At 41.1% G+C, this 12272-nt stretch overlaps 1 protein-coding gene and 2 pseudogenes across 2 annotated transcripts in view; 1 reads left to right on the top strand and 2 right to left on the bottom strand.

Annotated features, from left to right (window-relative positions):
• MGA (MAX dimerization protein MGA) overlaps positions 1 to 12272 on the top strand; it is a 147674-nt gene that overhangs the window by 11452 nt on the left and 123950 nt on the right. The gene's annotated exons all lie outside the window — the stretch shown is intronic.
• Positions 4349 to 5456, bottom strand: LOC110127400 (large ribosomal subunit protein uL1 pseudogene; annotated as a pseudogene).
• Positions 9236 to 10354, bottom strand: LOC110127399 (N-terminal kinase-like protein; annotated as a pseudogene).

Here is a 12272-nt window from a genome sequence, read left to right on the forward strand (position 1 = left end):
ACTTTACATTAAGGGTTGAGTTTTTTTTAAAGTAGACCTTTTGGCGAATGATCTTAGATTATAGAAAAGTTGTAAAGATTATAACAGATTTTCTATACTCCTCATCCAGTTTCTCCTAATGTTAACATCTTACTTTATGAGGGTACCTTTGTCAAACCTGAGAAACCAACATTGATATATTACTATTAGGTAAATTCCAGGCTTAATTTGGACTTTATTAGTTTTCCCACTAATGTGCTTGTTTTGTTCCTGGATATACTTGAGGATATTACATTGTATTGATTCTGTATGTTATTTTATTTATTTTTAGTCTATTTTGTTGTTGCTGTTTGTTTCGCTAGTACTTAGTACAGAACATGGTATGTAATAAGAGCACAGTGTTTCTTGAATGAATTACCTCATTTTAATTTTTCTCTCCTTTTTGGGGGCATGTTCATTAACTGTCCTTCAGGTTTGCTTAACTGATGTTTATCCTTGTATCTTTATGTTCCTATTTGTGGATAACTTTGATAAAAATAAAATTACATTTAAAGATAATGTAAAAATTCTTTACATTAGTAAAGAATGACAACAAAAAACTCCAGTCAAACTCAGATTCTCCTTTACAAAAGCCACAAAAGTTGATCACTTTTTGCTAAATATATCTAATAACAAGGGATCTTACCACTTTGTGAAGAAACTTGTTTCATTGTTGAGTAGCTTTAGAGGTCAAAAGGTTATTCCTTATGCTGATTTGAAAAGCTTTTTTAGAAACTTCCATTCCAGAACCCTCCAGAATATTCTATATTCTATATTCTTGCTTTCATGACAACCTTTAAGTGATTTCTTTAAATTATCTTCATAATCTATCCCTACATCTTAAATCTTCTAGGCAATGATTATGAAAATCACCTTTGATTTTGAGACTGATTATCACCAAGTCCTTCCAAATCATGGTTTACTGGCTCCTGACTGTTCTGTGGATGTTGATTTGTTGGTTCTGCTGCAGTTGGCTGTGCTGCCCAAAGCTCTACTGTCTGGTGACCTTAATTGGCCACTGATATTCTTGTGTGATCTTCTCAAGAGCTGACCTCGGTGGTGCCTTTGGGATTACCAGGGTTGACTTTATAACTGCCCTTATTGGCCCGTTCTCTTCTCCTGATACCACTGAAGTTCCCACTAAGTTTCCTAAAGGTTAGCCTCATGCTTTTAATTTCTTACAGCAGACTGAGAAGGAGTTTGAGAGAAGTTTCTCTGCACTTGGTAGTGTACTCTCACAGAGTGCCAGAGGGTTGCTTCCTTGCCAGTAGTCAGCTGGAGCTCTTTGCTAGAGCTCATGTACCTCTACTCTACTATCTCTTACCACATTAAGAATTCTGTTTTTTAGCTGAGGTTTTGCCTGGAGTGATTGGATATGGCCTGCTTCCTTATTATTTAAGCATGTTAGTTCTAATGTTCTGGGATCCTACCACCAGCTTTAAAGTCCTCCTGCAGAGAATTCCCTGGTGGTTCAGTGGTTAGGACTCAGCACTTTCATACTAGCTTGGCACAGCTTAAAAAAAAAAAAAAAGCCCTCCTGCAAACTTAATAGATTATTGCCTACCTTGCCCAAATTTCTCTGGAGAGGGAATTCACTCCCAACCTAGTCCTTTGTTGCATTTACAGCAAAGGCTGGACATAACATGTGTTGGAAGAATGGAGGAATATTAAGTAAATTGTGTTAAAAATGCAAAACACATATTAAAGTCTTTGCACCAACTTGCAAAGTATGTTTTCAAAAATAATATTAAAGGAAGAGTAGAACCAAAAGTGCAAAGATCCTGCTTTAAAGGAGGATCTTTAAAAAAAAATGCCTAAAAAAACCCCAAACCCTATAAAAATATATACACATGAATATAGATATTCAGAGTAATACAAAGTCATGGTCAGTAGTAAGACTGTAGGTATCAGAAATTATATTATTTATTGATTTTTCTGTGTTTTCCATTAGCATGCAAGCTCTAAGAAGTCAAGAGTCTAGACTGGTCTGTCCTAGAACAGTGCCTAGCCTGTAGTAGTTTTCAATAAATCATGTTGATTGTTTAATGAATTAAAATTTGAAATTTCTTTTTGATTGTTTTATTGTTTAGTGCTATAGTAATGCTTGTGTGTGTGTGAGTCATCTGTCACATCCAACTCTCTCTCCATGGAATTCTCCAGGCAAGAATACTGGAGTGGGTTGCCATTCCTTTCTCCAGGGGCTCTTCCCAACCAGGGATTGAACCTAGGTTTCCCGCATTATGGGCAGATTCTTTACCATCTGAGCCACTAGGGAAGCCCTATAGTAATGCTTATTAAAGTTAAAGCAAAAGCAAAAATTAAAAAGAATTCTCAATAATTTCAACCTTTTAAAAATATAGTGTCTGAATATTCTTCCCAACCTTGTTGGCCTTCTTTGGTCCCCTTAAAAAGTGGTGCCCCAAACAGGATATACTAGTACAGATTTTGACAAGCCAGCCCAGCGAATAGAGGAATATTTTCTTCTCAGGTTCTGGTAGAAAGTATACACAGAAGAACTGTACAAAAAAGATCTTATTGACCCAGATAACCATGATGGTGTGATTACTCACCTAGACCCAGACATCATGGAGTGCAAAGGCAAGTGGGCCTTAGGAAGCATCACCTACAAACAAAGCTAGTGGAGGTGATGGAATTCCAGCTGAACTTTTTGAAATCCTAAAACATGATGTTGTGAAAGTGCTGCACTCAATATGCCAGCAAATTTGGAAGGCTCAGCAGTGGCCACAGGACTGGAAAAGGTCCTTTTTCATTCCAATCCCAAAGAAAGAAAATGTCAAATAATGTTCAAACTTCCGCAATTGCACTCATCTCACACACTAGCAAAGTGATGCTCAAAATTCTCCAAGGTAGGCTTCAACAGTATGTGAACTGAGAACTTCCAGATGTTCAAGCTGGATTTAGAAAAGGCAGAGGAACCAGAGATCCAATTGCCAACATCCAGTTGATCACAGAAAAAGCAAGAGAATTCCAGAAAAACATCTGCTTTATATTGACTACGCCAAAACCTTTGACAGTGTGGATCACAACAAACTGGAAAATTCTTCAAGAGATGAGAATACCAGACCACCTTACCTGCCTCCTGAGAAATCTGTATGCAGGTCAAGAAGCAACAGTTAGAACCAGACATGGAACAATGGACTGGTTCCAAATTGGGAAAGGAGTCCGTTAAGGCTGTATATTGTCACCTTGCTTATTTAACTTATATGCAGAGTACATCTTGTGAAATGCCAGGATGGATGAAGCACAAGCTGGAATCAAAGTTGCAGGGAGAAATATCAGTAACTTCAGATATGTAGGTGACAACACCCTTATGGCAGAGAGTGAAGAGGAACTAAAGAACCTCTTGATGAAAGTGAAAGAGAAGATTGAAAAGCTGGCTTAAATCTCAGCATTCAGAAAACTAAGATCATGGCATCTGGTCCCATCACTTCATGGCAAATAGATGGGGAAACAATGGAAACAGTGACAGATTTTATTTTCTTGGGCTTCAAAATCTCTGTGGATGGTGACTGCAGCTGTGAAATTAAAAGACGCTTGCTCCTTGGAAGAAAAGCTATGACCAACCTAGACAGCAAAAGCAGAGACATTACTTTGCTGACAAAGGTCCATCTAGTCAAAGCTGTGGTTTTTCCAGTGGTCATGAATGGATGTGAGAGTTGGACCATAAAGAAAGCTGAGCACCAAAGAATTGATGGTTTTGAACTGTGGTGTTGGAGAGGACCGTTGAGAGTCCCTTGGACTGCAAGGAGATCCAAACAGTCCATCCTAAAAGAAATCAGTCCTGAATATTTGTTGGAAGGACTGATGCTGAAGCTGAAGCTCCAGTCCTTTGGCCACCTGCTGCGAAGAACCAACACATTGGAAAAGACTCTGATGTTGGGAAAGATTGAGGGCAGAAGGAGAAGGGGATGACAGGAGATGCGATGGTCGGATAGTATCACTGACTCAATGGACACGAGTTTGAGCAAGCTCTGGGAGTTGGTGATGGATAGGGAAGCATAGCATGCTGCAGTCCATGGGGTCACAAAGAGTTGGACACAACTGAGTGACTGAACTGAATGGTGGGATTATGGTTTATTAAGTGAAAGTTAAAATCTCCCAGTTGTGTCCTACTCTTTGTGAAGCCATGGACTATACAACCCATGGACTTCTCCAGGTCAGGATACTGGAGTGGGTAGCCTTTTTCTTCTCCAGGGGATCTTCCCAACCCAGGGATCAAACCCAGGTCTCCCACATTGCAGGTGGATTCTTTACCTGCTGAGCCACCAGGGAAGCATGGTTTATTAAGTTGTGTGTTTTAATATAGGTGCTAGGGCTTGCCCATGGTGTTGTTAATGTATAAAACCCAGATGTTCTGCCTATTTTTCTTGAGCAGTGACTCCAGGAAGTTGACAACTAAGTGGATGTTGTACACAAGCTCATAATCTGTCATCTTCATGTGGCCAACAGCCACTGCCATACACAGCACCTTCTTCAACTGGAGCTTGATCATGGACTTCATTAACTTTAGCCACCATCTTCTCATTGTGAGTCAACAAGGAATGAAATTTGCCAGCCTTATTCAGGCCTGGGCCCAGAATTTGTGGGGTCTGCTGAAGACTGAGTCATAAAGGCATCGTGCTTCTTGGCCAGCTTCTTGACCAGTTTCTTATTCTTGTTGAATTTCTTTAGCACCGTAATGTCCACATGGGGGGATATCTGCAGCTTTGGCCTATTCACAGTGCTGTCTGTCTCTTAGAACACATATAGAGACCGTGAGGCAGGGAGTGGGCTTGAGCCTGACTGTGCCAGAGAAGTCATAGATTTTCAGGCTGACCTGAAGCTTCACCACTCCAAAAACTTCTGGTATTTGCACTGGTTCCTGTGCAAGACTTCCCACACTTAACTCCTAGAGGGTGTCTGGGGAGACTTTGCCACTTGGGGATCTTTGTGTTCAAATAGCTATAAGAGAGCCACACCTCCATTTTTAGAGGTTTTTTTTTTTTTTAAGATGTGTCCCACTGTTGACTTACATTGAATTTACTTTGTTGGTATTTAAAACTTTAGTTTTGCTAACACATTGTAACAATTTCCTGGTCTTTCCCAATGAGTATTTACCTGCTGATAGAACTGACCAGCTTGCATCTCATATGTTTTTATTTTCCTGTCTACCTGCACTGGAAGTGCTAAGTAGCAAATCATTCAAAAATTGGGCAGCCAGAGAATAAAAGAAGTAAAACCTCTGCAAAGTCTACACATTTTCTAATTATCCTCCAAATAATTTAGTGATGATTATCCATTTACTAGATGTGTTCTTCAGAATTCCTGAAGTGGCAGGAGGTTAAGTATTAAGTACTTAGGTAAAAATCAGAAACTGACCTCTTGGCTTTGTCTTCAAATAGTATTAAAAACATGGTTTTTCCAGGAAGATGTGCCATTGCAGTCTTAAACCATTATTTTCCAGGTGCTTATCATCTGCCAAGAGCCCTTCATTTTTCATGATCTTTTTTGGCTCTTATATTCATGGACCAGGAGTTGGCAAATTTTTTCTGTAAATGTTCAGATAGTGAATATTTTAGACTTTGTGGGCCTGAGTGTCTCTGCCTTAACAACTCATCTATGCTGTTGTATCATAAAACCAGCCATAGACAATTCATAAGTGAATGCATGTGATGGTATTCCAGTAAAACTATTTACAAAAGTAGACATCAGGCCTCGTAGTGTGATGACCCCTATCATACACCCACCACCTTCACCATCATTAAGAAGATAGAATAGTAGAACTCTATGGTGGAACTCATTTTCTTTTGAAAGGCCTTGAATCCTTGAAGGCCTTGAAGGACTTCTAACTTGCAATATTCGTTTTTTGAAAAATCCTTTGCTTTTCTAATTTATTGATCCTCTAAAACTAATCATTTCCTGCCTGCGCTGCCCCCGCACTACCAGTCTTCTCCTGGTTCACATTACTTTCTGTGTGCCTCTTAAAAGTTACTTAACTTTTTCCACATCAGTACAGTGGAGATGATAATATCTACTTTAGGCTTGCTGTGAGAATTGATTAGATAAGAATGTAAAGTGCTGAAGACAATGCTTGGCATATAGTAGGCAGTTAGTAGGTATTTGTTGCTATTATTGTCAACATTATTACCATTTACAAACTGAAATGCCCTTGTCAGTGTTTTTGACAACCCTGTTACTACCTCCTGGTACAACCCTTATGGCAGAAAGAGAAGAGGAACTAAAGAGCCTCTTGATGAAAGTGAAAGAGGAGAGTGAAAAAGTTCCTTAAAAATCAACATTCAGAAAACTAAGATCATGGCATCTGGTTCCATCACGTCATGGCAAATAAATGGGCAAACAATGGAAACAGTGACAGACTTTTATTTTCTTGGGCTCCAGAATCACTGCGGATGGTGACTGCTGCAGCCATGAAATTAAAAAATGCTTGCTCCTTGGAAGAAAAGCTGTGACAGACCTAGATGTTACTTTGCTGACAAAGGTCCGTCTAGTCAAAGCTATGTTTTTTTCCAGTGGTCATGTATGGATGTGAGAGTTGGACTGTAAAGAAAGCTGAGCATCAAAGAATTGATGCTTTTGAACTGTGGTGTTGGAGAAGACTCTTGAGTCCCTTGGACATCAAGGATATCCAACCAGTCTATCCTAAAAGAAGTCAGTCCTGAATATTCATTGGAAGGACTGATGCTGAAGCTCCAATACTTTGGCCACCTGATGCGAGGAACTGACACATTGGAGAAGACCCTGATGCTGGGAAAGATGGAAGGCAGGAGGAGAAGGGGATGACAGAAGATGAGAAGGTTGGATAGCATCACTGACTTGATGGACATGAGTTTGAGCAAGCTCCCGGAATTGGTGATGGACAGGGAAGCCTGGCATGCTGCAGACCATGGGGTCACAGAGAGCTGGAAATGACTGAGCAGCTGAACTGAACTGCTGTCTCCTGGAACTGTGGGGTACCTATGGTGTGGAGTCTTGATTTCATAGAGAAAGTGTAGGATAGCTTGAGGTGATACCTAGGGCTTTAGGATTAAGGAGTGGGAATAGAATAGTCTGCATCCCTGAGCCTAATATAGAGGTTGAAGCCCATAAGAATTTCATCCCAAATTGCATTCACTAAGTTTGGATGGAGAGGTCAGAGTCCATATGTACCGGTCTTCACCCAGGTGACTCCTTATTAGGATTATGCATGTTTGTGTCAATCAGATTGTTTTCCAAGCTGTTAACTGTATTTATATGTTCAAAATGAAAGCTTTTCAGCACTGCAGGTTACTTTTCAGATCTTTTTAAAGTGTTATAACTGCCTTTTTTATTTTAAATAGTTCTATTTCTTGCAACCAGCATTTTATGTTGCCAGTAAGAATTTAAGATAATTAGATCAATAGAGCTAACCAATATTGATGCTGTTTTGAAATAGTAATAGATTTGATAACAGATTTTTCCAGATTGAAATGTTCATGCAGAAGCATACTTTATTTTCTCAGATTCTCCTTAATTTCATTTTTAGAGAATACTCGGCCTTCTGAGTGGCATGCTAGTAAAGATGTGGCTAGGAACAGACATTCTTGTGTCATCTTTATGGGAAATAGGGAATCATTGTAAAAGTCATCAATTCTTATTTGTTTAAGCATTTTTATTTTTGATGAGCCTAAAAATTGCATGAGATATACTTGCTTTTCCCCAGAAGTTCAGCCTTAATTTAGCTGTTTATTTTACTAGTGTATGGTCCAACATGATAGGAATTCATTCTTACTCTGTGAAAAAGCTTCCCCCTAAGGGTTACTTATATGCCAGATGTTGTGTTAGGTACCATTATCTAATTTAATCTCCTAAGTAATCTCTTCCTCTTGACTTTGTTCTCTTACAGTATATTCTTAATATAGCAGCCAGAGGGATGGTGTTAAATCAGAGATGCTGTTAAAGTCAGGTCATGTCATGCTTAGAACTCTACAGTGGCTTCCTTTTTTTTTGGCAGAATAAAATCTTTACAGTGGCCTATAAGGTTCTAGATGATCTGATCCCTCTTAGTTCTCTGACTTCATCTTTTACCACTTATCCCACTCTCTGCTCCATTTCCTTAGCTTCCTTGCTTTTCCTTTATCAGGGCTTCCCTGGTTGCTCAGATGGTAAAGAATCTGCCTCCAATGCAGGAAACCTGGGTTTGATCCCTGGGTTGGGAAGATCCCCTGGAGAAAGCAATGGCAACCCGCTCCAGTATTTTTGCCTGGAGAATTCCATAGACAGAGGAACCTGGTAGGCTACAGTACATAGGATCACAAAGAGTTGGGCACAACTGAGCAACTAACACTTTCACACTTTGTTAAGTCCAAGGTTTTCAGCTTAAATATCTGCCGTTCATTGAAATAGAAAAATCTGGAGGGACTTTGGTTTTTGAAGGCAAGATGGAGTCTGAGGACAAGACATCCAGATGGTATTGTCCAGTAGGCAATGGGAGATGCATAACTGCATCCTATGAAAATGGTTAGGACTGAAGCTGTAATCCTTTTTTTTTTCAAACTTACTGGGTAACATACATATAGAACAATGCACATATCATAAATTCAGAACCGTTGAATTTTTACAAAATGAATGTACCCTTGATGTAGCACCCAAATCAAGAAAGAATTATTACCATCATTCTTGAAGGCCCCTGGTGATGAACTATAATGTTTTAATTGGCATTTCTTCTATGTCTTCTTTGATTGTAAACACTTTGAGACAAGGACCATACCTGTTTCACATATCAAGGTAGTCTGGTAAGGTGATTTTTGTTGATGATTGCTCAGAGGAGTCTTAACTTTGATTAGTCATCCTAGGGTGAGGAAAGTGTTTTCTCTAGAACTGTACTCATAGGACTTTCTGTTGATTCCAGCCAGTCTTTGTTTTTTTCCATGTCTCTTAACTCCTACAGTATTAAATGTCTACACTTGATTTAATACTTCATCTCTTATCTGTGGTTCTTTAGTTTTTACCATGTGTTCAGTTCATATCTCTATTAGAAAGTAAGTTCCTTGAGGTTGTGAACCTTGTCATATACTCCTCCCTCCCTCCCTCCTTCTGTCCCTAAAATAGAATTGACTGTGGCTCTGATTATATACATGGGAGATGTGCCTGGCCAGGCCAGCGTGGCTCACATGGCTTGTACAACACATAACATCTCTGGGGCCTGCTGTCTGTAACTGGGAAGTGCCCACACGGGGGTTCAGTCCAGCTTCACGAGGTCCTTGGCCACCTTTTTTTCAGTGTGGTTGGCCTCCACCTCCTGCTGATACTCCTTGTGATTCTTCTAGGCTAGCTCAGTCTTTGCCTATCTGCTCAGTCTCCAGGTCCTCCCATCTTGGCTGGGCACCAGCCTCTTGATGTGCTGACAGGGCAGCAAAGGGATCACCTTTGTCTCTAAGCTCTGGTCCACCCTGGTTATACTCACTGGCAGCTGTGCATCCTCAGGGGACAGCTCAGAGATGTGCTCCTGCCAACTTTGCTCCCATGAGCCCTCAGCTTCCCAATTAGTCCAGTCTGACTCTGGGGATTTGTGGCTGGATTGTTGCTCTGCCCAGCCCAGGTGTCTTGGCCCTTAGTACTATAGTAGTCTTGCTTGGTTGATGCACATTTGACCTCCTACTCTAAGCTGCGCCAGGCTTCGTCCTCCCATCTTTGGACAGCACTGCTGTCCTCGTCTGTATCCTTGCCCTCCTCTTTTGTGTCTCCCAGTGGCCTCAGGTCATGGGTATGGCAGGGATGGGATGGGGGCTGGGGCAGGATGTCCCTCAGGCACAGGTCTCTGGGGGAGGTTGGTCTTGGCTAAGCCATGGGGTGTGCATAGATCAGCATAGAAGTGAGCGATGTGACCCCTGTCATGGCCCAGCCTGCCCAGCTGGCTACATGAGAAGTCCACTTTGGCCAGCTGTGTGGGGTCCTCTGATACAGACTCCAGTTTGGACAGGCAGCTTTGAATGGCCTTGAAGGCCTCGTCCTGCGTGGATTTCTCAGAATCCACAGTGAGGCTGCAGAACACAGGCAGGAAGGATCTTGTGGGCTTAATTGTTCATCGAGTGAACATTATGGCTGGCAGTGAAGCCCAAAACACCTGTGACCTGAGGTGGTGCAAATGGGTCCTTAGTGGCCACCTGGAGGCGGAAGTGAGGCCCCTGTGTCTTGTGCTGTTATTGAAGTAGGAGCTGATTTTGCCCAGGCAGATGGTGTTGCAGCTGATGGGGCCCTGTTTGTCCTTGGCCTGCAGCTGCAGAAAGAGCTTCATCAGCTCCACAGTGAGGTTGTCCTTGTTCAGCTTTGGGGCCAGGAGCAGCATGGACTTGACCATCTGCTCCCAGGGATCATGGAGAGCCTATTCCTACAAGGTTGCCACGTAGAAGTATCATAACCAGGGAGAAGCAAATGCTCTGTGTCTTATTTCAGGGACTGTTGTTTTCACTGAAAGTGATTTTTAAAAAATTTATTTTATTTTGTTGTGTGCAGACTTTCTCTAGGTGCAGCAAGAAGGGGCTACTCTTTGTTGTGGTGTGATTGCAGTGGCTTCACTGCCCCATCGGCTGCACCCACCACTGGCTTCTCATTGCAGTGGCTTCTCTTGTTGCAGAGCTCAGGCTCTAGGTGCCCGGGCTTTAGTAGTTGCAGCTCATAGGCTTAGTTACTTTGTGGCATGTGGAATCTTCCTGGGCCAGAGATCAAACCTATGTCCCCTGCATTGGCAGGTGGATTCCCATCCACTGTACCACCAGGGAACTGCTTCACTAAAAGTGGCTTATCAAATGTATAATTAAATGCAGTTTAGCTTTTATGAGATTTTTTACATTCACTTTTAAAAAAAATTCTTCATCAGAGAGTTCCCTGGTGACCTAGCAGTTGGGAGTTCCCTGGTGGTCTAGTGGTTAGGAGTTCAGGCTTTCACTGCCATGGCCTGGGTTCAGTCACTGGTAGGGAGACTGAGATCCTGCAAGCTGTGTGGTGTGACCAAAAAAAAGAGTGTTCCAGACAGGGTTGCTGATAAAAATTTTAGTGCATAAAGCCTTTTCTGAATTTCAGGTTGTTTCCCGTACTTAAGATACATCTTTCAGAGGCAGAGGCTGTGAACATTTAAAAGCTATTGATTATAAAAGCTACACATGTTCATTTCAGAACATATGAAGAATACAGAAATATTATACAAATGATAATTAAAGTCAGCTGTAGTCTTGCAATGCTGTGATAACCAGTGCTTTAACATTTTGGTGAATTCCTTTCTAGAGATATCTATCTATGTATCTGTATATCTTATGCATTTAAAAAACCAATTGGAGTGGGTCGTGGGTCTTTTCCAAAGAGATTATACTGTTTTATAATTATTTCCATGGGCAAAGTATGCTAATTCTCTGCACACTTGACAGGATTAGGGATGCATTCATTCATCATTCACTGAATAAATGAATGGTTGTTTAGAGCAAAACTCTGATGGGATCTCATAGAGGATAGGACTGAGAGACTAACACTTTCATTTTCATTTGTCTCCACACCTACAGTTAATCTCTTATCATTTCTTTTCTTGAATTTAATTAGGTTTTTGACCCATTAGTCCTCTAGAATTATACCTTGTGACCATCTGTCTACACATTGTTAGTCTAATGGTCATTCCTCATTTCACATGATCTGTCAGCAGCTTTGCCACAGTTGATTACTTCCCTATTCTTGAAACCATTTTTCCATTTGCTTCCAGGACATCACATGCTCCTAGTTCTCTTCCTATATCAGGGTCTCTCCTCCTTGGTGTTTCCTAGTTCCTCCTAATCTTCCTACCTCTCAGTGTTAGAATGCTCCACGGCTCATATCTTGATCATTCCCTTTTGAAAAAATATCTTTGTGGGAGTTCTGTGGTGGCTTTAGGATTCCAGGCTTTTATTGCCGTAGCTTGGATTCAGTCAGGAAACTGAATACTATAAGCTGTGTGGCACAGCCAAAAAAAAAAAAACCCCCAAAACCCCAACTTTATTTCCTTGTCTCATTTAGTCTTTTACACTGATGACTTCCAAATTTATACCTCTAGCTTTTGCCTTTTCTTTGAAATATACACTCATATTCAGTTGTCTACCCAACAAGTCCAGTTAGGTATCTAGCAGGATTTCAAACTTGACCTGCCCAAAACTGAGCCCTGATCTGCTACTGCCCTCAAATCTCCAACTCCCCTGTCTGCTCTCACCCTCCTCCCGAAGTGAGCAGTTGTATAGTGGCCATGTTGTGGTTGTCTT

Source organism: Odocoileus virginianus, chromosome 6, assembly GCF_023699985.2.
Source record: "Odocoileus virginianus isolate 20LAN1187 ecotype Illinois chromosome 6, Ovbor_1.2, whole genome shotgun sequence".
Lineage (NCBI taxonomy): Eukaryota > Metazoa > Chordata > Mammalia > Artiodactyla > Cervidae > Odocoileus > Odocoileus virginianus.